At 43.7% G+C, this 27,300-nt stretch overlaps 1 long non-coding RNA gene across 1 annotated transcript; it reads right to left on the bottom strand.

The window, feature by feature from the left end:
• Positions 1–24,709, bottom strand: LOC138924260 (uncharacterized). Its single transcript, XR_011439087.1, has 3 exons — positions 24,300–24,709; positions 23,326–23,543; positions 1–5,667 (listed from the first exon to the last, which is right to left on the bottom strand). It is a non-coding gene; the product is annotated as an uncharacterized lncRNA (long non-coding RNA).
• Positions 24,710–27,300: the final 2,591 nt, after the last annotated feature.

Here is a 27,300-nt window from a genome sequence, read left to right as displayed (position 1 = left end):
AAAGATAAAATCCTTTATTTTACAACACAAATCCCCCAGCAGTGGTTACATATTGACATTTGACAGTTATTCTGATAGTACATGTGTTTTTTGAGGTCCACTTCTTTACAGAGAAGGTGGGCCTGCCCCCCACCCGCACCCCCGAGGAGGGGAGAATGCATTCATAATGATCTCCTGCACATGCTAGGAGGTGCCTGGCACTTTCACTGACTTTATCTCATATAATCCTCACAACAACTCTGGAGGCTGGGGATCACTGACTCTACTTGTGACTAAGAACTAAGACTTCAGACTCATGCCTATCTGTTGCAAATTCCACATGGCATCCAAGTGTGGGAAAAGATGTAGGAAGAGGAAAACTTTTCCAAATGTACAATTTTGCCCAAAGTTGACCTGATGCATGTGTGTATATATGTGAACACACATCCACACAGCTGTAGCAAAGACTTATGAGTATGGGCTCAGCTGTCACACTGCCTGAGTTTAAATCCTGGCCCCATCACTTATAAACTCTGAAAATTTGGTAAGATAATTCAGCTCTCTGTGCCTTCATTTCCCCATCTGTAAAATGGAAACAATAATGGTATATCTATGTTTGAGATATGCTTCAAAGTAATATGAGATGGAGGACTTAGGTGGGGCTATAGATGAAACAAGATTGGCCATGAGTTGATAATTGTTGATGAGTTGATAATTGTACATCGAGGTTCATTGTATTTTTTTTGTCTTCTTTTCTATATGTTTGGAATTTTCCATTAAGTAAAAGCAAAAAGTTTTAAGCAGTGTTGTTCACAAGAGCCAAAAGGTAGAAAGAACCCAAATATCTATCAAAAGATGAACGGGTAAGCAAAATGTAGTATATACATACAATGGAACATTATTCAACTTTAAAAAAAAAAAGGAGTGAAATTCTGGGGGCCGGCCCGTGACCTAGTGGTTAAGTTCAGTGCACTTCTCTTAGGTGGCCCAGGTTCATGGGTTTGAATCTTCAGCGCAGACCTACACCACTCATCAAGCCTTGCTGTTGCAATAACCCACATACAAAATAGAGGAAGATTGGCACAGATGTTAGCTCAGGGTGAATCTTCCTCACCAAAAAAAAAACACAAACAAACAAAAAAAGGAATGAGATTCTGCCACATGCTACAACATGGGTGAACTTTGAGGAATTATGTTAAGTGAAATAAGCCAGTCACAAAAGGACAAATATTGCGTGACTCCACCTATATAAGATACCTAGAATAGACAAATTTATAAAGACAGGAAGTAGAACAGAGATTGCCAGGGGCCGGGAGGAGAGAGTAATGGGGAATTATATTTTAACGGGTACATTGTTTCTGCTTGGGATAATGAAAAGGTTCTGGAGATGGGGCATGGTAGTGATTACATAATGCTGTGAATGTACTTAATGCCATTGAATTGTACACTTAAAAGTGGAGAAGGCAAATTTTACCCTATATGTATTTTACCACAATAAAAAAAAATAAAACTTTGAAAATGATGAGATCATGCGTGTGAAGTACTAGTGGTTCCAGGCACTCTCAATAAAAATTGTGAACTCTCAATAAATATTCATTATCATTCTCAGATGCACATCCCAGTGGCTCTGGTGGTGCACTGAGACAAGACAACCCATCTAGCCTTTCAGAGACGTGTTTTGGGACTGTGTTGTCTCGTCTGACCCCCAGGATTTTTCCTCCAGACTCTGCGTCCACACCTGTGCCTGTCTGTATTGCCTGGACCTACGACCATGGCATCGGGATTTCTTGGCACCAGGGAGGCATTCATGGCCTTGTGGGCTACAAAGCAATAAAGTTTTCTTCTCACCACTGCTGGCTGTCAACTAAGTTGTGGGTCACCATGGCAAAAATAGAAGTAGGTCTCCTGTGGTAATATACAGAATGAGCAGAAAATTTGCAGGAACCTCGCCATGTCTCCTCCCAGCCCAGTACAAAAGGTGATTTCTGCAGACCAGACCAGGCTTAGTGGTGACAATGCAAGGATTCAGGCCACACACGGATGCTCTTGAGCCCACTCAGAAACTTACTTCCCTACCACCTGCAGTCACCCAGTAGAAGTGGTTCTGGCAAGGCTGCAGGGGTCTCCAAAGACCCACCAAGCAAGAATAGTAAGAATCCTGGTGCTCTGGGTACACACACACCACCTCTGTCTGTTGTGATAAAAATAGTTTATTTTCTTACCATGCCCGTATAGTTTGCAAAGCCCTTTTGTTTACATCATCTCACCTAATCCTCGTGCGAACCTTCTGAGGCAGGTTTGAGTATGGTTCCCATTGTGCAGGTAAGGAAACTAGGGATCAGTCAGGGAGGTTATGGGGTTTTCCCAAGATCATATAAGCATAAGCAGTGGAGCCAGGCCTGAAGGCCAGCCCTCCATGCCTACCCACGCCTTCTGTGCATTCTTTCCCTTTAGTCCTTGACTCTCTACCCCGTTCCACTGTAGACCTATCTGCCAGTGGCTCCCTTGATGGAAGGGGTTTTCTGGAAAGAGGCAAAGCCAAGAGCAAAGACAGGGTGCTTGCCTTCCTTGCCTTCTTTATGGCTCCTCGGGAGAGTGGGGAACTCTAAATTGGGAGGGCAGTGCCCTCTCAGAAAGGCGTCCAGGGATCCACTGCCGTGATGCCTCTTGCTAAGTAATCCTCTTCCCCACACTGCCATCTTGCTTTACTGACCTATGTCCCACATGACATCCCTGCAAGACGAGGAGTGAAATGTTTGATATCGCCCCCAACAGAGTGATAATACGTTTTTCCCTGCATTCAGAACATCTCGTGCTGCCTCTACTTCTCCCTCTGGCATTTGCAACATAAGACACCACCTTTCCCCATTCCCCACTCGCCACAGTCTCTTTAGAGTCCTTTGTGACAGCCTGGACTCTGAGTTTAACCCACATACGAGCACCACTTGGGACAGCGGACTAAACCCCATTGACCAGCCACTGTGTTCTCTCTGCTCAGGAGCGAGAGACTGACACTCTGAAGAGCCGTGCGTGGGTCAGAATTGCCTTTACTATCCTCACAGCCAAGACTCTCCCACTCAGTGCTCACTCTTTCATTCATTTATTTAGGAACAATGCTACATATGTGCATTTCATCTCCCTACCCCAATGAGTTGGTGTGAACCAAAATACCATGCACAACCCGAGTGTGGAAATGACTTGTCTAGGAAAGCTCATCTGTGCCTCAGAGTACTATCGAGATGACCACCCATGTTTCAACCAGGCTGCTGAGGGATGCTGAACACTACCGAGCAGGTCTGGGTTATACTGTGCTTCATGGCTGTTATTTCATACACAGCTGGATAAGTGGGGATGGTTACAGAAAGGTTACCCGATCTTCCTCCAGATCCTGCTCCTAGCATGGCCAGGATCCTGGATTAGGGAGACCTCATGAGATTTCCAACCCCAATTTATCTCCTGAGCTTCATTCTCCTCCCTTGTCATTCAGCTCTGACATTACTGCCATCCCAGCCATCTTGCCATGCCTGCTCCTGGTCACACTGAGGTCTGGGACCAGGACAGGGACATTTTCAAAGGTTCCAGGAAATAAGAATCCATGCTGTTCTATCATTTCCCATTTTTTTCTTACTCAGAGCAATTGAAAGCTCTGAAGCTGGAAGACACCTTTTGGGTCACCTCCTTCCACCTCATCTTTTTACATAAGAGGAAACTAAAGTCGAGAGAAGTTAAGTGACTTTTCAAAGCCACACAGCTAGCTGATAGCAGAGCTGGAGCTAGAACTCTGCCTTCTGGGTCCTGTCATCGTCCTGGTACCCCAGTTATCATCTACCTGCCTTGCAGAACTCTGCAGGGATATGCCTGTGCCTGGGCTTCCAGAGCTGGCCAGACGCTGACTCTGGCCATTGGTCACACAGCTGATGGCTGCCCCAGAACCTGTCTGGTTTCCATCTAGGCGCTGTTCTCTGTACAGCAAACAGTCTCTGGTGCCCTCCAGGGGCCGAAGTGAGTAGTGGTGAACTGCTCCACTGAGAAGACAAGATCAGGAAACAGCCTGAGAAATGAACCCCCTGGGCCACCTCCACCTCAATCTTTTTTTTTTTTTTTTTTTGAGGAAGATTAGCCCCGAGCTAACATCCGCTGCCAATCTTCCTCTCCCTTTTGCTGAGGAAGACTCGCCCTGAGCTAACCTCCATGCCCATCTTCCTCTACATTACATGTGGGACGCCTGCCACAGCATGGCTTGCCAAGCGGTGCCATGTCCCCACCCCATATCTGAACTGATGAACCCCGGGCCGCCAAAGCAGAATGTGTGAACTTAACCACTGCACCACTGGACCGGCCCCGTCCTCCACCCCAATTTTACAGAATACTTTGGATTCACCTTTTTATTTTAAAGATCATGAGACATGTTTGAGTATATCAAAATGTGTTTTAAACCCAAACTCCCCCTAAAGATCTCAAAGGCATTGACTCCTTGGACCCAGGCCTGACTTCTTATGAGAAGTAGGGAGCCCACAGGCCATGCCAAATGCCTGCTCCCCAGGGAGCCTCTTCAGTGAACTTGAAAAGTGTGAGCAGAAGGCAGTAGTGGAGAGATGACAGTCAGCTGGAGAGAGGGGTGCTGGTTTCCTCCCTCTTGGTCCCAGGAGCCACAGTGCAGCCCTCTCATCAAAGGATGGAGAAGACAAGCACAGGGCTCAGAGGGCTTGGTGAGCAGTGGGGGCTGGAAGCCAAGCAGGAAATAGGCAAGAACATCTCCCTGGTGAGGGCAAGAAGCCCCAGCCTTCCTAGAGCAGAGGTGCTGGGAGGGGCAGTGCGAGGATGCAGCAGGAGGTAGAGGGGAGGAGGAAGGAGGACAGGGGGCCGGCAAAGGGTGACTCGGATGGGACCACTAGCAGAAAAGTCAGGGAGGCCTGGGAATTCCCAGAGCAGCACTGACAGGAGGTGAGGCCCAAGCTGTGGGCTTCATTTCTACCCAAGAAGTATAAGGAACCCTGTGCTGTGTGTTTGTTCTGTAGAGACAGCCAGAAACTGTGAGCTTTCCTCCAACCACTGACATGTGTAAGTGAAACTGGTTGTTCTATCATCTGTTCCGGTAGCCCTGCTTGGACACTTATCTTGTATTGTGAGTAATCGTTTCACATCTGACTCTCAAACTATCCAATTCAACAAACGTTTATCGAGTGCTTCTATTTGGCAGGCACTCTGCTGCCACAAGAAACTTAAAGGACCCTAACTCATTTGTTCTAAACCTCTGTGCAGGCCAGCACACTGCAGCTTGATGAGTATTAGATCTGAGCACCGTGGTTTTAGGCAGGACAATTAGAGATGCTGATTCCACATATGAAGTATGGAACTCTAGGCACTTGGGTTTCTAGTTATCTGTGTTCTTCTTACATATGTGACCAATGGGGCCGTCCTCTCCTTTACCCCCATTGTCTTTTTCACCCTCATCTTCACTCTAAGGAAGAAAGTTTTCGAGTCAGAGTAACTGATTGTAGCTGCTGTAACAAACAATCCTGAATCTCAGCAACTTAGGGCAATTAACGTTTATTTCTCGCTCACGAAAATTTGAAGTGGATATTCCTGGTCAGGCAGCTCTTCTGGGCAGCTCTCTTCTGAAATGGTGACTCAGGATCCAAGCTCCTTCTGTCTTGTGATTCTACCTTGTCACCAATGCCGGATCCTCTGCGTGCAGACAGATGACAATCAAAGAGAGAGATGAAAGGCCATGTACTTGGAACTTCACCGGCTCAGCCAGAGGTGACACACATCACCTCTGCTCAAGATCTTTTGGTGAGGACTAGTCACATGGTCCCTCCCACGTGCACTAGACACTGAGACCCGGGGTCTGTGGCTGGACAGCTGCTTGCCAGCAGTAACTCTTCACCTTGGAAGGGAGCACAAATTTGGGGGCCAGTCATCCCTGCCAAGGCAGCACTTTAGGATAATTAGGCAGTAAAGTTCTGCTATGAGAGACAGAAAAATAAAAAGAACGATTGTTTGATTTATAAATACTTGATTCTGCAAAATCTAGAAAACAATCTGTTCCTGGGTAAGTTTATAAAGAATTATCAAGTGTAACCCCAAGGATCCTCCACAACCCTCCCAGGATCTCCATGGTTGCTCGTCTGGGTCACCACCATGGTGCAGCTGGAATCAGAAGGTACAATTAGAGAAGAGGGAGAAAGTTGCTTTATGTATTTTGGTGCGCCTGTGTCGGGAGCATAGAGATTTATAAGTGTTATTTCTTCCTGATGGGATGTCTCTTTGATCATTATACATTGCCCCTCTTTGTCTCTCTTTGCCTGTCTTATCTTGAAGTCTACGTTGTCTGATATAAGTATTGCAACACCTGCTTTCTTTTGTTTGCCATTGACTTAGAGTATCATCCTCCATCCATTCACTCTGAGCCTGTGTTTGTCATTGGAGCTGAGATGTGTTTCCTGGAAGCAACATATTTTTGGGTCTTGTTCTTTAATCCAACTCACTACTCTGTGTCTTTTTATTGGAGCATTCAATCCATTTATATTTAGGGTGATTATCGATATATGAGGGCTTAATGCTGCCATTTTATCACTTGTTTTCCAGTTTTCTTGCATTTCCTTTGTTTCTCATCCTGTGTATTTTGGTCTACCAGTCGAGATATGTAATTGCTTATGTTGTGTTTCTTTGTTTTCTCCTTATTTATTATTTGTGTCTCTGTTCTGCTTTTTTCTTTAGTGGTTACCATGAGGTTTGTATTCAAAATATTGTGGATGAGATAGTCCCTTTTCTGATGGCCTCCTATTTCCTTAGTCTAAATCGATTCAGTCCTTTTCCTCTTCCCCTCCTAAGTTGTTTCTTTCACATCTTATTCCACCTTGTGTTATGAGTTTCTGGTTAAAATGACGAGATTATCTTTGTTTTTGCTATTTTCCTTCCCTTTCTCTTACATGCTGTACTTGAGTGCTGGCAACCCTGCTCTTATTCTGTCTGCCCATTTAACTCCTTACTCCGTGCTTTGTAACCCTCTTCTCCTTTTTTTTTTTTTTTCAGGTATGAGGGCCTTCTTGAGGATTTCTTGTTGTGGGCGGGGGTCTTGTGGCTATGAACTCCCTTACCTTATGTTTTTCTGGGAAAGTTTTTATTTCTCCATCATATCTGAGGATATTTTCACTGAATAGAGTATTCTTGGCTGAAAGCTTTTGTCCTTCAAAGATTTGAACATGTCATTACAGTCTCTCCTAGCCTGTAAGTTTTCTGCAGAGAAATCTGCTGTAAGCCTAACGGGGGTTCCTTTGTAGGTTATTTTCTTCTGCCTTGCTGCCCTTAGTATTCTTTCTTTGTCATTCACGTTTGCCAGTTTCACTGCTATCTGCCTTGCAGTAGGTCTTTTTACATTGACATATTTAAGAGATCTGATAGCCTCTTCCACAGGGATTTCCATTTCCTTCCCTAGGTTTGGGACGTTCTCTGCTATTATTTCTTTGAACAAGCTTTCTACTTCATTCTGCTTCTCTTCTCCTTCTTGAATACCTATGATTCTTATGTTGCATTTCCTGAATCAGATATTTCTCAGAGACTTTTTTCACTTATTTTTAGTCTTAGTTCTCTCTCCACTATCTGGAGCATTTCAACATGTCTATCTTTGATAGTATTTTGAATTCTTAGTCATTTCGATTATATATTCTGTGTCCTCAGGACTGATTTCTGGAGACTTGTCATCTTCTCTCTGGTCTGGAGATCTAATATAATGTTTGATATTGCTAGAGGGAGTGACTGATTTTTTGCATCTTGGTGTTATTTGGTCACAGTTACCACCTATCGCCACTGGGCGGGGGTCAAGAGCCATGTATTCTGAGACTTAGCTGCCGGCAGTTGACCCTGAAGATCCTGTTTTTCTTTCCTCAGCCATCAGCTTGTCCCTCTCTCACTCAGGATGAGGCAGTTTTGCTGTCTAGGAGGACCTGGGATCCGATGGGGGAATGATGAGTGTGGGGACACTAAACAAGTGGGTCTCTGTGCCTTCCTTCTCTTTGTGACAACCTGGCTCTCATGGGTCCTTTCAACCGTGGCCCAAAGCATGTGTAGTATAGTGTGTACATGTGCCTGCATGCACCTCAACAAAGCACGCAGTGAGCACCTATGCTGTGCTGCTGTGGGAGACATGAATATGGCATGCTCAGTATGTAGTAGGACAGGCATTCACACAAACACACAATTGTAGTCTGATGCATCCAAGGTATATAGAAATATTAATGAGGGGCTATAGGAGCCCTGACTCTGCTAGGGTGTCAGGGGTAGCAACTGCAAGAAAGGTAACTTCTGAGCTATGTCTTGAGTGGTGTCCAAAAGTTTAGGATGTATCAGTGCAATTTAGGTTGAGGGAAGATCACATTCCAAATCATTAATGTTAGAGAGAGCATGCCATGTTGTAGGAGCAGGAAGATGCTTTGTAAATTTGGAGCATGGGACGTATGTCGAGTAGAGGCAGGAGCTGATGTTGGCCATGTAACAGGAGCCAGATCATGGAGGGACTTTTTACATCATGAAGATGATTTTGGACTTTATGCTGTAGATGATGGGAACATTAAATTATTTAAAGGGAAGACTGACCTGGTCATCTTTATATTTTATGAAGATCATGCTGTTTGCACAGTGGTCACGTACTCTAGTAGGGACAAGCAGACCAGTATTGAGTTAGGTTCAATAGTCCAGATAAAGCCTGAAGTAGAGCAGTGTGCTTGGGGATGAATGGTGGGTAATGATGAATCCTAAAGATTTTAAATTTGTGACCGGTTGAATACAGAAGATGGGAAGGGAATAAGTTTAGAATAGCCCCATGATCTTCATTCGGGTGACTGATGGTCATTTATCAAGTCAGGATGTCTGCTTGATGAACTGGTTTTGGGGTAAAGAGGGATATGATGGACTCTCCTTTGGTCATGTAGAGCTTGAGGTACTTGTGTGGACATCCAGGTGGCAGCCGGATTTTGAGGTCTTCAGCACAAGAAATATTTGGATTGGAAGTAGAGATTTTGGGGGTCATCAGTTAATTATTAGTAACTGAAGCCAAAGGGGTCATGCAATCTACAAGGGAGAGAGAGATGTGTCCTCTATTAGGGAACAACACTTACGGAATTCATGAAGGAAGAACCCAGCCAAGGAACCTGAGGATGAATGTTCAGAGAAGTTGAAGAAAAGCCATGAGGTAATGAAATCACTAGAGCTAAAGGAAGAGAGGTTTTTACGTGAGGAATAGATCAACGTTGCCAATGGAAAGTCTGATGAGGACCAGAGAGTCCCACTAAGATGTCGTTGGCCTCACTGACAGACCTCTCATTGCCATGTCTCCCTCTCCTTATTTCCCAGCACTGCATTGGTGGAGGAGGATTCTCCCCAGAGCTGACCCCTTGCAGTTTTGGGGGGATTTCTGTGGTTTTGATTGGCATAGATACAGAACTCATGCTAGTTTTAGCAACAGGCTGGAGACAACTGAGGCAGCTGTGCTTTTCATCTATCAGTGAGAGCTCCTCGGCATGGGACCCAGACGTCTTCTCCCAACCATGGGATCCCAAGGATGGGGAACAACTTACCTAGTAAGTAGAATGTTATTGGCAGAGGATAGGAAAATAAATCACATTAATTCAAGGTTGGTGTTTTTGTGAATTCTTTTGCTGCAGAGGATGAAGCACTGTAACATAGTTCAAAAGAATGTCTACTCTTATGGTTGATTCTACTTTAACCACTTGTGTGCTTGGAATGTTAGGGCTCAGGAATCTTGCTAGAGGAGCAGGTCAACCCTCACCCCTCTCTCAAGTAGCCGTTAAAATAGCCAGAGGAATTCAAGGCAGGGGGAAGCACTTTATCCTAACCCTTCCTAACTCATCCAGAAGGACTGATCAATTTGCATCCTTAACCTGAAGATCCTAAAAAAGAATGAGTTCTTTTAAGGGGAGCACTACATAAGGAAAGAGATACTCCCAGTAACCAGATCTGGTATATTCTAGCTGTAGTTGTGGGGCAATCTCCCTGGGGATGGATGGGACTGGGAGTCCTGTGATGATGGTGACTTTTCCTGGGCTGTGGTTTGACTGCTCCTGTGCTCCTATCGTCAGGTGCTTATACAAAAGGAGCCAAGTAGCCAAATCATCTCAAATGTGTTAGTGCAGATAGGATGTTGGTGACGTCAGTCCTGACCCATGACTAAATCTTAGACATCTTATTGTGTTTTCCTCTCGGATGCAAATCTGATGTAACAAGCCCCTCCAGTTCTCTCCACCCCAAGTGTCAATTACCACTCACTGGCTAGAACATGAAGTCCACAGTCCTTAGGCCTTGGGGACATTAGAAGAAGAGGAGGAACAGGAAGGAACAGTAGGAGGAGAAAGAGAAGAAGGGAAAGAAGAAGAAGAAGGACAGAAATGGGAAGAAGGGGATGAGGAAGGGGAGCAAGTTTGCTGTGAAAATATCTGGGAGATTTATCTTGGTTTAAACTTGATTGATGTGGCCCTGGGTCAGAAATTGTTAATAGCTCTCTACCACCTTTCTTCCTCTATTTTTTCCTTTTGTCTGCATTCTCTATCCCCAAACACAGACATCTCTGCCCCTCATTGCTCTCAGCTGCCCTTCCTCCAAATGGAGAAGATGTCAGGGAACCTGAATAAGTTTACAGCTCTGGTTGGTGTTCCCCTGTATGTGACCCACCTCCTGTGTGGGAGTGCACAGACCAGTGATGGGACAGATGAGGGAGCATTTCTTCTTTTTCACGTATTCTTTGATGCGTTCATTCCAACAATATTTATTGAATGTGTACTAGGTTTTAGGCTAAGGGCTGGGGGTCCAGTGATAGAGGAGACCCATGAGCCCCATTCTACAGCTGCCAGTGGTGGAATCCACAGGCTATTTTGGTGCAAGGTGATAAGCGCTCAGATGAGGACATCTGGAGGAGCAGCCCAAACTCCAGAAAAGAATGTCAGAAAGGACCTTTCTGAGAAGGTGACTTTCCCTTCATTGTTCTCCCTTCTAACCTGGAGTGACCACAGAGATCTCTCAACTGGGAAAGTTTTCAGCTGTCATTGTTTTCATTGTGCCTCACACCTGTGGAGTGAAGTGGTTAAAGATCTAAGCTCTGGACTTAGATGAAATTAGCCCACATCATGGCTCCCTAAAATCACCTGACCCTTGGAAAGCTATTCATATATCAGAGTCTCAGTTCCTTTTACTGAATACAGATAATAAAGATAATACTAAAATACAGATAATAATAGTAAACTCCTCACATGTGGTTTCCATAAAAATTAGATGAAATATTATATAGAGCCCTTAAAAGAATGCCTGACTTATACTAACTGCTTAATACCTGTTAGCTTTTATTATACTGCATTCTCAAGGGTTTAAAAAAGTCTACTTCAATTCTATTTCACACACTCATTAAAAAGAAGTTTTCAGGCACTTTTGCTGAAGAATCACTGCATTGTGGTAAACTCTGCAACAGATGTAAAGAAAACTAAGACACGTTCCCCGACTCAAAGAGTGCAGCGGGAGGGAGGGTGAAGTGAGGGGAATGGTGGGGGGGACACATATATATATGTAAATTATTCAAACACTGACAATACATTTTGTTTTCTATTTAAGAGAATAGTGCATTCCAAAATTATTAGTTTATGTGTTTGGACACATAAGGTATAAAGATGTAATTCTGTGACATCAACAACTGAATGGATGGGGACAGAGCTCTAAAGGAGCAGAGTTATTGTATGATATTGAAGTTAAGCTGGTATAAATTCAAATACAGTGTTATGACTTTAGGATGTTAAATATAATCTCCATGGGAACCACAAAGAAAATAGCCGTAGAAAATGCACAAGAGGAAATAGGCAAGGAATTTAAATTTTCACTACCAAAAAATCAACTAAATACAAAAGAAGACAGTAATGAAGAAAATGAGGGACAAAAAAGCTATAAGGCATGTGGAAAACAAAGTGAGTCCTTCCTTATCAGCAATTATTTTAAATATAAATCGATTAAATTCTCCAATTGGCAGAATGGATTAAAAAAACATGTTCCAACTGTTTGCTCTCTATAAAAGACTCACTTTAGATCCAAGGACACAAATAAGTTAAAAGTGAAAGAAGGGAAAACAATATTCCATACCAAGAGTAACCAAAAGAGAGCAGGATTGGTTCTAATAATATCAGACAAAATAGACTTTAAATAAAAAAATTCCAAGAGACAAAGGACATTATATATTAATAAATGATTCAATACAGCAAGAATATATAACAATTATAAACGTTTATGCAACTAATAACAGCCCATTAAACATATATGAAGTCAAGATTCACATAATTGAAAGGAGAAATAGTTCTACAGTAATATTTGGAAACTATTATTCAATGATACTCTACTAGTCTGCTCTCATAGTCTACTAGTCTACTCTCAATAATGCACAGAACAGAGAGAAGAGAAATAAGGAAATAGAGGACTTGAAAACACAATAAATGAACTTTACTGAACAGATAGATACAGAGTACTCTACCCAACAAAAACAGAATCCACATTCTTCTCAAGTGCACATGGGTCATTTTCTACGAAAGGCATAGGTTAGGCCACAAATTAAGTCTCAATAGATTTAAAAGATAGATATTATAGAAAGTATCTTCTCCTACAACAACTGGGTGAAGTTAGAAGTTGACAACAGAAGGAAAAGTGGAAAATTTTTAAATGTGTGGAAATTGAACAACACACTCTTAAGCAAACAATTGATCAAGAATAAATCACCAGGGAAATTAAAAATACATAGAGGCAAATGAAAACTAAACCACAACTTATGGGACACAGCAAGGGCAGCACTAAGGGGGAACTTTATAGCTGAAAATGTTTACATTGAAAAAGAAGAAAGGTCTCAAATCAATAATCCACCTTTACAACTTAAGGAAATAGAAGATGAATAAACTCAACCAAACTCTAGCAGAAGGGAGGAAATAATGATTAGAGCAGAGATAGATGAAATCGAGAATAGAAAAAGAATAGAGAAAGCCAAGGAAACCAAAAGATGTTTCTTTGAAAACCTCAACAAAATTGTCAATCTTTTAGCTAGGTGGACTAAGGAAAAAAGCGAAAAGACTCAAATTACTAAAATCAGAAATGAAATGAGGGGAATTACTACTGATTCTACAGAAAGCAAAAGGGTATAAGAGTGAACTACGAAAAATTATATGCTAGCAAGTTGGATAACTGAGATAAAATGGACACATTCCTAGACAAACAAAACCTGCCAAAACTAAATCACCAAGAAATAGAAAATCTGAATAGACCTATAACTATAGGTCTTACTATAATCTTACTATAACTACTAAGGAGATTGAATCAATAATCACAATCTCCTGACAAAGAAAAACCCTGGATCTCATGGCTTCACTAGTGAATTCTACCAAACATTTATAGAAGAAATAACATCAATCCTTTTCAAACTTATCAAAAGATTGAAGAAGAGGAAACACTCACTCATTCAATGAGGTCAGCAGCATCCTGATACCAACGTCAGACAAAGATGCTACTAGAAAAGAAAACTTACAGACCAATATCCCTATGAACATTGATGCAAAAAGCCCCAGAATGTTAGCAGAATATTAGCAATCGAATTCATCAGTATATTAACAGGATTATACACCATGTCTAAGGGGGATTTCTTCCTGGAATGCAAAGATGGCTCAACATACAACAATCGATCAATGTAATCACCACATTAACAGAATGAAGGATAAAAACCACATGATCATCTCCAGCAATGCAGGAAAAGCATTTGACAAAAATCAACACCCTTTCATCATAAAAACAAAACAGGAATAGAAAGAAACTCTTTCAACATAATGAAAGTCATATATGAAAAACCCACAGTGAGCATCATACTCAGTGGTGAAACTGAAAGCTTTTCCTCCGAGATAAGAAACAAGGCAAGGATGCATTTCTACTTCTGTTCAACATAGTACAAGAAGTTCTAGCCAGAGAAATTTGGCAAGAAAAAGAAATAAAAGGCACTCAAATTGGAAAGGAAGAAGTAAAATTTCTAAAATTTTCTACCTCTAAGATGACATGATCTTAGATGTAGAAAACCTTAAAGACTCCACAAAAATATTGTCAGAACTAATAAATGATTTCTGCAAGGAAGTGGGATATGGAGTCAACCCAGGAAAATCAGTTGCATTTCTATACACTAACAATGAACAGCTTGAAAAGGAAATTAAGAAAACAATTCCATTTACAATAGCGTCAAAAAGAATAGAATACTTAGGAATTAACTTAGCCAAGGAGGTGAAAGACTTGTACATTGAAAACTATAAAACATTTCTGAAAGAAATTGAGGAAGACATAAAGAAATAGAAGGACATCTTATGCTCACGGATCGGAAGACTTAATATTGTTAAGAAATCAATACCGCCCAAGGTGATCTGCAGATTTCATGCATTCCCTACCAGAATCCCAATGATATTTTTTTTTTCAGAAATAGAATAAACCATCCCGAATTCATATGGAATCTCAAAGGACCCTGATGAGCCAAAAGAATCCTGAAAAAGAAGAAAACAGGAGGACTCACACTTCCTGATTTCAAAACATACTACAAAGCTACAGTAATCAAAATAGTGTGATTCCCGGGGCTGGCCCCGTGGCCGAGTGGTTAAGTTCGCACGCTCCGCTGCAGACGGCCCAGTGTTTCGTTGGTTCGAATCCTGGGCGCGGACATGGCACTGCTCATCAAACCACATTGAGGCAGCGTCCCACATGACACAACTAGAAGGACCAACAATGAAGAATATACAACTATGTACCAGGGGGCTTTGGGGAGAAAAAGGAAAAAATAAAATCTTTAAAAAGAAAATAGTGTGATTCTGGCATAAAGACACACATATAGACAAACAGAATAGAACAGTGAGCCTAGAAATAAACCCTTGCACATGTGGTGAAATGATTTAGACAAGGATGCCAAGACTATTCAATGGAGAAAGGACAAGTTTTTCAGTTAATGGTGTTGGGAAAACTGGATATTCACACGCCAAAGAATGAAGTTGGGCCCTTACATTACATTATATTCAAAAATTAACTAAAAGTAGATCCATGACCTAAATGTAAGGCCTAAAACCATAAAACTCTTAGAAGAAAACAGAGGGAAAAATCTTCATGACGTTGAAATTGGCGATAGTATCTTGGAAATGACACCAAAGGCATAGGCAACAAAAGAAAAAGCAGACACATTGTACTTCATGAAAATGGGAAAATTTTGTGCATCCAAAGACACTATTAGCAGAGAAAAAGACAACCTATGGAATGGTAGAAAATATTCACAACTCATATATATGATATGTGATTAAGATTCAGAATATACAGAGAACTCCTAAAACTCAGCAACAAAAATCCAAACAACTCAATTAAAAAGTGGGAGAAAAAATTTGTATACAAATATACAAAAGGCCAATAAGCACATGAAAAGATATTCTACACCACTAATCACTAGATAAACGCAGGTACCACTTCAAACCCATTTGGATGGTCATGATTAAAACATACAAAAAGCAAGTGTTGAAGAGGATGTGGAGAAAAACACTTGTGCACTGTTGGTAGGAATGTAAAATGGCACAGCTCCTGTGGGAAACAGTAAGGCAGTTCCTCAAAAAATTAAAAGTAGAATGACCATATGACCCAGAAATTCCACTTTGGGGGTATATACCCAAAAGATTTCAAAGCATGTCTTGAAGAGGTATACTTGTATACCTATGTTCATAGCAGCATTATTCACAATAGCTAAAAAGTGGATGCAACCCAATGTCCATTAATAAATGGATAAGCAAAATATGGTATATACATACAATAGAATATTTCTCAGCCTTAAAAAGCAAGGAAACGCTGACATATGCTACAACATGGATGAACCTTGAGGACGTTACGCTAGGTGAAGTAAGCCAGTCACAAAAAGACAAATACCGTATAATTCCACTAATATGAGGTACTTAGAGTAATGAAATCATAGAGATAGAAAGTAGAATGGTGGTTGCCGGGGCCTGGGGCGGGGGAGAATGGAGATTTATTGTTTAATAGGTATGGAGTTTCAGTGTTGCAAGATGAAAAGAGTTACAGAGATGGATGATGGTGACGGTTGCATAACAGTAAGAACTTACTTAATACCACTGAATGGTACACTTAAAAATGGTTAAGATGGTAAATTTTATGTCATGTGTATTATACCAGAATAAAAAACGTTGAGAAAGAAGCCCACTGTGAATAAAGCTATGTCTGGTTCAACAGTTTTGGATTCCCATTTTTCAGAGTCCTTCCAGCTGCCCAAGAATAGGGAATTTCTTCAGACCAGTGGCTCTCAAGCTGTACCGTGCATCGGAATAATCTGAAAGGCTTATTAAAACACATTGCTGGAGCCCACTCCCAGAGTTCCCGATTCAGCAGATACAGAGAGGGACCCAGGAGTGTGCACTTCCAGCAAGTTCCTGGGTGATTCTAATGCTGCTGGTCTGGGAACCACAACTGAGAACCACTGTCCTAGAGTTTCTATTTCCCACTTAGGATCTTGTACTAGTTTGCTGAAGCTGCTGTAACAAAATACCACACAGTGGGTGGCTTAAACAACAGAAATTGGTGTCACAGTCCTGGAGGCTGGAAATCCGAGATCGAGGTGTCAGAAGGGCTGACTTCTGAGGGGTGTGAGGGGGAGTCTGTCCTCGGCTCGCCCCCAGCTTCTCGTTGTTCGCTGGCAATCTTTGGCGTTCCTTCGCTTGTCGATGCAGCACCTGATCTCTGCCTTCATCCTCACATGACGGTCTGTCTCTGGGCCCAAATTTCCCCTTTTCATAAGGAGACCAGTTACACTGGATTAGGGCCCACCCTAATGACATCGTCTGAACTTCTCCTCGCCAGAGACCCTATTTCCAAATAAGGTCATATTCTGAGGTACTGGGGTTGGCAGTTCAACATCTTTTGGGGCACAATTCAACTGATAACAAGTCCCTTAGATATTTTGGTCTCCACTTGGCTGAACAATTCACTAAGCAGCACACTGAGCATTATCACGGGCAATTCTGTCCTTTCCTTTTCTGCAGGCCTGGCCTGGCCTGGGCCACTTGAATTATCGGATGCCTTTGTTCTCCTTTATACCGTAGGCTTGCAGTGGACTTTGGCTTCTAGTTCCACTTTCTTGTAATTTTAGAGGAGACACCCTTCCATCCTTGTACATCTGTTCCTGCCCCTTTAGCACCAAGAGCAAACCCATCACAGTGGGCCATGAGACGCAGCACATACAGAAATCAATGACTCTCTTATATACATGAATAACAAGCTAGAAAACAGAATGGAAGAAAAGATTCCATTTACAATAACAATAAAAGATGAAATATTTGGAGATAAATCTAACAAGTAATGTGTGAGATCTAGACGACAACCTGTAAACACTGAAAGATTCTGAGGAGGGCAATGGCGCAGCCCTGGAATAACCAAGATGAAGGTGCCAGGAAAGCACGCTGACAGACGTTATAGGGAGCCAGCCTGTCAGACTCCACAGGTCAAGACCCAGGTCTTCTGAGACTGTTTCCTTTGACAACCAACTCGACCGCACAGAACAATGATAATGCCGTGTGGGATTTTTAGGAGTTCTTTATATGTTCTGGAGACAAGCCTTTTGCTATGTGTTACAAAATCTTTTCCCACTCTGTGGCTTGCTTTTTCACTCTCTTTATGTATCTTTGGTGAACAGAGGTTCTTAATTATAATGAATTGCAACTTATTGTTTCTTTTTCCTTTTGTGTCTTATTGAAGCTTTCCTTATTCTTAGGTCATGAAGATATTCAGCTATGTAATATTCTAGAAGCACTATTGTTTTATGTTTCACATATAAATCTCCAATCCACCTGTAATTAAGTTTTGTATTTATTATGAGGTAAGAGTTGTTTAATTTTCTTTCCTATATTGATTTCAAATTGTCCCAGCACCCCTGTGAAGGAAAACAGTTATTTTCCCCACTTCTCTGTACTATCCTGCTAGGTGGTTTGGCGCCCTCTTGCTTTTTCCACGTATTTCCTCTCCACACCCTCATTTCCTCGGAGGGTCCTATCCTTGGACAGTCAGGCTGGGAAGAAGAGGATGTCACATGACTGGGTGTGAGAGGAGAGACCACTTAAAGGAGTAACAGTAAAAGACTCTACCAGAGGCTCAGAAATGATCTCCCCAGGTCTGAAGCCCGCACCATGCTGAAGGGTTTCTGCAGCTCAGAGACATCCACTGCGACCCAGGGCAGACCCTGCTGCTGGGAATATCTTAGCACAGCTCTGTTACCTCTTCTCCATTGAACCACTAACAGAAAGGAATTGCTGCTCCTAAGAAAGTGACTCATGGGCACTGACCCCTCTCCTGGCTAGGAAGAAAAATAGCAGAGAACACAATCTGGTCATCGTCATTGAAAAGATAAAACCGAGATGCAGAAAGTCATTGTCCTAATGATCACTTTTTATTCCCCTTCGAGCATTAAACCCCAAAGAGAAAGGGATGGGAGACTTAATCATCGACTTGATCACAGCCCCCGAATTCTCCTTCCACAGGGGTATAGGAGCTTTCTCTTACTCCTCCCTTCTTCCTCGACTGCCTGGAATGAAAAATTCACTGCTATGTGGGGATCCTGGGCTTGTTTTTCAAACTCTCTGAGGATTGCTGCTGAGTCCTTTATGAGGAAAGCCCAGCGGTGTCCTCTGTCCACATTCTTTGCCCAAAGGAGATGAGAACTTCAGTTTTCTCAGGGAGAGCCTAGGCTCAACACAGAATCCTAGACTTAGAACTTATCATCAAGTTCATTTCCTTCCCTGGGAAACAACATAAAGTTACAAAATTTTAAAATTAGCCAACTAGAGGTTAAAAAGCAAAAATCAAACATCTATTATCAATATCACTTCACATGAAAGATATTTCAATGACAACAAAATAGAAAGGACACAATCGCAGACTAATTATAGTTCTTTAGCTTGAATATATGTAGTTTCAAGGAAAAGCCACACTTTCATTCTTATATTTTTTTGTTGTTGCCAACCACAGGAATGTGTCATGACCTGCTGCAACCTTTGGATGGCAATTTGGGAACCTTCCATTCAGTACAAACCCCTCTGATGATTAAAATCTTTGACATCATTCCTACCCTAGAGTTAACGAGTTCTGTAAGAAATACTTACCTCCCTCTCCCAATAATAGAATCAACCGTTTCTTCCTACGTATTTTCCTATTTTGGGGGAGAGCTTTTATTATGCAACTGATAGCATTGCATTTCAAAGATCTGTCTTTTTTAGAAAGTCTTAGGAAAAATTGGGTGACTTCCTAAGTTTCCTAAGCTAATATTTTTTATTTTGAGAATGTCAAGGAGATGCCACCCAAACACTAGCGAGACAGGCTAATGCAGAGAATGACAGCTCATTGGGAACAGAGCTTCTGGAGCCAGCAACTGTTAGGGACACTTAAATGGTAACTGACCAATTGCTGGCTGCTGAGTGTGGAATAGTTGAGAGTTTAAAACTCCTGGGGGCCCAGACTTGGGGGTGAGTCCCCACACTTCTGTGAGTTTTATCTGCAGGTGCTTGAGCAGGTTCTTAGGATGGAGATCAGAAAAACCTCCAAAGGACTGACACTAGCAACTTCCAGACCTGCTAGAAAGCTACAGTTATCCAAACAGTGTGGAACTGGTGAAAACACAGAGAATAGGTCAATGGAACAAAATCAGAAATAGATCTACATAAATGCAGTCAATTAATGTTTGCAAAGGAGCAAAAGCAATTCAATGGAGAAAGAATAATGATAGTCTCTTCCACAAATGATGCTGGAGCAACTGGACACCTACATTGAAAAAAAAAGAATCCAGACAGAGACCTTCTTCCTTTCACAAGGTGGATGATAGTCCTAAACATAAGGTGTAAAAACCACAAAAATTATAGAAGATAACATGGAAGGATATCTAGGTGTCTTTGGGTTTCAGGATGACTTTTTTGATATAACGCTAAAAGCACAATCCATGAAAGAAAAAATTGATAAGTTGGACTTCATTAAAATTAAAAACTTCTGCTCTGTGAAAGACACTGTTAAGCTAATTAAAGGCAAGCCACAGACTGGGAGAAAATCTTTGCAAAACACATATCTGATGAAGGACTGGTATCCTAAATATACAAAGAACTCTTAAAACTCAACAATGAGACAGCTAACTTCCCAATTAAAAAATGGACAAAAGATCTAAAAAGGCATTTCACCAAAAAAAGAAATACAGATGGCAAAGAAACCTCTGAAAGATGCATAAAGTCATTTGTCATTAGGGAACTGCAAATTAAAACGACAGTGAGATATCTCTCTATACCCATTAGAATGACTAAAATTCAAAGCACTGATAACACCAAATGTCGGCAAGGATATGGATCAATAGGACTCTCATTCTTTAGTGATGGGAACACAAAAATGGCACAGCCACTTTAGAAGACAGTTTGGCAGTTTCTTACAAAACTAAACATACTCTTACATTTGATCCAACCATCACAGTCCTTGGTATTTCCCCAAATGAGATGAAAAGTTATGTTCATACAAAAATCTGCAGATGAGTGGGGCTGGCCCCGTGGCCGAGTGGTTAAGTTCGCACCCTCCACTGCAGTGTTTCATCGGTTCGAATCCTGGGCGCGGACATGGCACCGCTCATCAAGCCACACTGAGGCAGCGTCCCACATGCCACAACTAGAAGGGCCCTCAACGAAGAATATACAACTATGTACTCGGAGGCTTTGGGGAGAAAAAGGAAAAAAATAAAATCTTTAAAAAAAAAATCTGCTGATGAGTGCTTATAGCAGCTTTCTTCATAATTATCAAAAAGTGGAAGGGACCGAGATGTCCTTCCTTAGGTGACTGGATAAACAAGCTGAGGTACATCTGTACAATGGAATGGTGTTCAGCAATAGAAAGAAACAAGCCATCAAGCCGTAAATGACGTGGAGGAACCTTAAACACATAGTGTTAAGTGAACAAAGCCAGTCTGAAAAGTCTACACACTGTATGATGCCAACTATAGGACATTCCGGAAAAGGCAAAATCACAGAGACAGTGGAAAGGTCTGTGGTTGCCGTGGGTTTGTGAGGAGGAGAGGAGGGAAGCGCCGGGACTGGTGAGCAGTGAGACTATTCTGTATGACACTGTGCTGGGGGATTAGTGACACGATGCATCTGTCAAACCCCATAGAACTGTGGGACACAAAGAATGAACTCTAATGTAAACTATGGGCTTTAGTTAATAATAAAGTATCAATACTGGTTCATCAGTTGTAACAAGTGTACCACAATAATGCAAGATGCCATCATGGTGGAAATTGTGTGAGGGAGAACAGGGGCTATGTGAGAACTCTATACTATCTGCTCAATTTATCTGTCAACACAAAACTGTTCTAAAAAGTAACGTCTATATAGCAAAGCTGCAGGGTAAAGAGCAACAGACAAAAATCAGTTGTGTTTCTATACACTAACAATGAAATAGCAGAAAGAGAAATTAAGAATACAATCCCATTTACAATTGCAACAAAAAGAATAAAATAGCTAGGAATAAATTTAACCAAAAGGGTGAAAGACCTAGACAGTGAAAACTATAATACATTGTTCAAAGAAATCAAAGAAGACATAAAGAAATGCAAAGAAATTCCATGCTCATGGATTGGAAGAATTAACATAGTTATAATATCCATACTTCCTGAAGCAATCCACAGATTCAATGCAATCCCTATCAAAGTCCCAATGACACTTTTTACAGAAATAGAACAAAGAATACCAAAATTTATAGAGAACAATGTAAAACCCTGAATAGCCAAAAGAATCTTGAGAAAAAAGAATGATGCTGAAGGTGTCCCATGCCCCGCTTTCAAAATATACTACAAAGATATAGTAATCAAAACAGCGTGATACTGACACAAAAGCAGCACACAGATCAATGGGACAGAACTGAGATCCCAGAAATAAACCTGCACATCTATGGACAGCTACTTTTCAATAAGAGAGCCAAGAAAATACAATGGAGAAAGGAAAGTCTCTTCAATAAATGGTGTTGGGAGAACTGAACAGCCACATGCAAAAGAATGAAAGCAGACCATTATCTTACACCATGCACAAAAATTAACACAGAATGGATTAAAGGCTTGAATGTAAGACCTGAAGCCAGAAACCTTCTAGAAGAAAACCTAGGCAGTACACTCTTTGACATCAAACTTAGCAGTATCTTTTTGAATAGCGTGTCTGACCAAGCAAGGGAAACAAAAGAAAAAATGAACAAATGGGACCAAACTAAAAAACTTCTGCACAGCAAAGGAAACCATCAACAAAACAAACAGACCAGCCACTAACTGGGAGAGGATATTTGCAAATCCTAGATCTGATATGAGGTTACTATCCAAAATATATAAAGAACTCATACAACTCAAACACAGAAAAACAAACAACGCAATTAAAAAGTGGGCAAAGGATTGGAACAGATATTTTTCTAAAGAAGAAACACAGACCGTCGAAAGGACTTGACAAGATGTTCAACATTGCTAATTATTAAGGAAATGCAAAGCAAAACTGCAATGAGATACCACCTCACACTCGTCAGAATGGCTGTAATTAATGACAAGAAATAACAAGTATTGGAGAGGATGTGGAACAAAGGGAACCCTCACGCACTGCTGGTGGGAATGTAAACTGGTGTAGCCACCATGAAAAAGCATGGAGGTTCCTAAAACAATTAAGAATAGAACTACCATATGATCCAGCCACTCCATTTCTTGGTATTTATCCAAAGAACATGAAAACACAAATGCAAAAAGATATTTATACCCCTATGTTCATTGCAGCATTATTCACAATAGCCAAGACGTGGAAACAACCTAAGCGCCCATCAATGGATGAATGGGTAAAGATGTGGTATAGATATACACAATGGAATACTACTCAGCTGTAAAAAATGATGCAATCTTGCCATTTGTGATAACATGGACGGAACCTGAGGGTATTATACTTAGCGAAATGTCAGACAGAGAAAGTCAAATACTGTATGATTACCAGAGGGGAGGAGGGAGAAAGGAGTAATAGGCCACATGTGTAGGGTGAAAGATGGTAGGTAGTCTTTGGGTGGTGAATATGATGTAGAGTACACTGAAATCGAAATATAATGATGTATATCTTAAATTATGCAATATTATAAACCGGTTACCTCAATAAAAAATGTCTATTAATTAAAAAACAAAAGTAAGGATGCCACACCCACAAATCTACGTGTGGGTGGCATCCTGTAATGGTGTGGTTAATACTAGTGTTGAGTGGCACCAACCTGGAGTCTGAAGAGCTGGTGATTCGATGCTTGTGCCTTCAGCCACTGGCCCTGGTAGTTCCCCTGGAATCCAGATGTTTGCATCAGGCAGGTCAAGTTGGCTTCGGTGCCCCAAATGTTGCAGAGAGACCAATGGCATCTGATAAGGACCAGGAGAAAACACCGTGCAGAGCAGAACTCGGTGACTATTCAGGGCTGAGATCCGGCCGCTGCCCCACCTGCGCCCACGGAGCAAGGGAGAGCGAGGGCAGGAAGTGAGAGACAAAGGATGAGGTTGCTGCCTGAAAGGTCAAAGCACCACCTCTGAAGCCGCCTCGCTTCAGGTGAGACCACAGCCTCTTGCGCCAAAGTCATTCATTTGCCATTCTTCCCTGCACTTCACCTGTCACGCTCACCTGGATTCCCCCCAGGCCCGGGGAAGGGGAAGACACACGTGGGAAGGACATCAGCGGGCTGTGCCGCCAAAGCGCTGTCGCCCTCTCCTGGCCTCCAGAGGACAGCTCCACGGGGCAGGGACTGGAGTTTGCTCACCATGCAGACCCTCGGCTGGAGGGGGGCCTGGCACCCAATACATGCTCAGTTAAGGAAGGCATTCGCCACAGGGTGCCGGGAGGGACCAAGCATTTCACTGTGGACTACGTGTTTTTAGTCCTAGAGGAACTCCGGGACAGGAGGATGGGAAAGGCTTTCCAAAGTGGCCGTTGTTTAAAACTTTAATGCTGGCAGCTGAATCATAGAAATGTTCCGACTGCAGAAACATCTAGAGGGCACCACCTGCAACCGCACTGAGCTCCCACCCAGGACCCTGCAGGGCCTCAGTCTGGGGGATGCCGGTGGGCGCGAGTGGGGGTGACCCCGGAAATTGAAGAGGAGAAAGAAGGTGAGGGAGGGAAATTGACGGGGGAGAGAGAGAAACAGAGACAGAGATGCAGATACAGCCACTACGGAAAGAGCCCAGAAGAAAACACTGTCACCTGGGTACACCCAACCACACCGCCGCAGGTCGTGGGTGGCGCTGTGCTCACGGCGCGAGGTGTAGGGGCTCTGGCAGCTTCCGTTCGAATCCCGAATCCCATTCACAGTAGAGGAGGGCTGTCTGTCTCAGATAGAAGTCGGCAATTCCGTGTGATTTTGCTCTTTGGACTGGGAGCTCTCCCTTGGGCAAGGCGGCTCTTGGCGCGCCACAGGAGGACGATTCAGCAGTCAGAGGCACTGAGACTCCGCCGGAGGTTCCCGTACACGGGAGTCGGCAGCGCCCCCGGTCTGGAGACCAAGCTCCCAACAGCGCCAGGAGGGCAGTTGGAGACAGTCTCTTGGTGAGCCCCTCTGTCCAAGCGGAACTTCTCCGTCTAAATGGGGCGCTAGGATGGGTTTTCTTTGGACCAGCCCTTGCAGCATCCTGGGCGAGGCGAATCCCAGCACGCCGTCCCTGCGAAGGCCACAAGGAGGCGCCGTGGGCTTTCCACCGGAAAGGCTGGCCGAGGACAAGGTCTCCCACTGGTTTCAATGTCCCTCAGAGGCTGCCTATTTAAATAGGGGTCACCCCAGGCACGGGGTCACCTTGGATCAGCCCGTCCTCCCCAGGCCTCGAGGACTGGCTGTGGACGCTCCGCCACTCAGCTGGGGCCACCTCACTCTGTCTTCCAGCAAGAACCCCCAGAGGGCTCTCACCAAGGAGACATGTATCCCTCATCGCCCTCTCAGCCTGTGGTGGTCTGTGGTGGCCCCTTCCTACCTTGGTTTGGACAGCGTGTGCGGTGGGGGCGCAGGGGCGGTGGATCAGGGAGGAGAGGGAAGAGGAGCAGAGGGAGGAGAGGAGAGGATGGAGAGAGTGAGGGAAAAATGGGTGGTGAGGAAGACAGCGAGGAAGGGCGGGCGAGGAATAGTAAGGGATGAGAAGGAAGAGGAGGAGAGGGAGGGGGAGGGGGAGGAGGAGGAGGAGAGGGAGGGGGAGGGGGAGGAGGAGGAGGAGAGGTACCAGGGAGGAAGGAGAGGAGATGGAGGGAGCTGGAGAAAAGGGGTGGTGAGGGAGACAGCAAGGAAGACGCGGGGGGTGCGCGGGCGCCAAGAGGAGGAGGGAGAAGCACTTCTAGCAAGTCCCAAGTCGTGTTCTGGGGATCATCAGAGCTCCCAGGGCAGTGGGAAGAGGGCAACTGCAAAGAAAAGGAAAGGAACTTTTTCTTTCCTGCCAGATAATTTACCGCAGAGCAGGAAACTCTACTGATCCAGGCAGAGCAGGTGGATTTCGGGGAAGCCTAAAAGCCCTTCCCTGTCGCTATGTTGGATTTTATCTCGTTCCCCGACGTGCGAACCCAGAGAGACGGCAGAGAGCACGGGAGTCAGGGCGACCCCTCCGTCGCGGAGGAAGCGCACTGGGCCCGGGGGCAGGGCGGCGCCCGGCGGCGCGGGTCTCGGGCGCGGGGACTGGAAAGGCCGTGCTCTCCCCGGGCGTCCGCTCGGTGCCTTCGCCGCGCGCACTCAGGACTCGGCCTCCAGCGACCCGAGGGCACATCTCAGCGGGACTGTCCCATCAGGCCGAGCCCCCGCCACATTTCCTCCAGCGGCCCGCAGACAGAGGGTCCCCTGGAAAGCAAACTCGCGCCTTAGACGCGGAGGGAGTGGGACGCGGTGTCCCGCCCTGTGTCCCCCTCCCTCCTGCTTTCCGGAGAAGAAGGTTCCGTCTTGGGAAGGGAGCTCCGCGTGCCGCCGGCCGCTCTGGGTCCCCGCATCCCTTCTGCTTCTGCCGCCCTTTGCGCCTCCCAGCCATGTCCCGGCGCTCTTCTGCCTCTTCCTCAGGCGGCGGGGACGCAGGAGGCGGGTTCTCTCAGTGGCGCCGTCCACAGGGACAATGCAGGCATATCAGGGTGACCGGAGCCTGGGGTGCCCCTGCGGCCCTCGTGCAGCTCTGCCCAGCCGCTCAGCATCGGAGGCCTCTGCATCGCCATCAAGGGACCCAGCGACCGAGCCAGTGCCACCCCCTCGTCAGGGTTACCCCGGGGCTTCGGGGTAAAAGGCAGAAGCTGCGTCCACTACATCCTGGACCACGAGGAGTGTTCACAGGACTGATGGTCCGTTCGTGAGGACATTGTAGGTACAAGAACCTGTGATGGCGCTAACTGGGTCATTACTGACTGTCTTAGTTTTGGGGTGGACAGGTCGAGACCTGAATTGGAAGTACTGTAGTTTATTCAAATAGTCTATTTTATTCAGAATTTTAACATATTCTAGTCTAACTTGTTCAGATCTTATGCAGAATTTCTAGCTCCTGAGTCTCCATTGGACACGAGGACTGCTGTTAGGCTGAGCTTTGAAACTGACTCTGGGAAATCTCATCCTTTCCTCCCAAACTCAGCCAGAGAGAGGAATCCTGGCTACAGACTCCAGCCTCTGTGGAGACCAGGAGTCCCTGATTCACCTCCACCTGGGCCGTGGAGGAGTTTGCAGATCTGAGTGTCAAGGCTAGACTATTTGGAATATACTTTGTTTAGATATGAGTTGCAAACCATATAAAACCGAATTAAAGTTTTAACATTTGGCCTTTAGACATTGAAAACACAATGTACCAAATGAACCTAATTGTGCAAAAATGTTATAGAACCACCAAATGGATTAGAACTATTCCACGAGACTTTAAAACAATAATTTATCTATACCCCAGGACAGTAAGAAAACCAAAAGCTACTTTTCTCAATCGTGTTGCTAGTGGTGTTGCTGCTATCATCTTTATTCGTGAGTCTGTATAATGTGGGAAAAGCAAACGTTGTGGGATATTCTAATTCTACTACTCCCTGTGTCCTTAACGCACAATGCTTGGTGTTAGAGGAGGAGATTTAGATGAAAACCAAACGTTCAGTAAAAGCCCTGTGGTTCTCAATTCGAATTGGCAGTGTTTGCGAATCTATTTGAAGCAACTGGTATGAATTAAAGGTCCTCCTGGAAGAAAATAGGACCTCAGAATCAGAACACGCCACGCCT

The sequence above is a fragment of the Equus caballus genome, chromosome 5 (genome assembly GCF_041296265.1).
Source record: "Equus caballus isolate H_3958 breed thoroughbred chromosome 5, TB-T2T, whole genome shotgun sequence".
NCBI lineage: Eukaryota > Metazoa > Chordata > Mammalia > Perissodactyla > Equidae > Equus > Equus caballus.
Note: the sequence above shows the minus strand (reverse complement) of the source record. Positions and strands in the feature narration are given on the sequence as shown.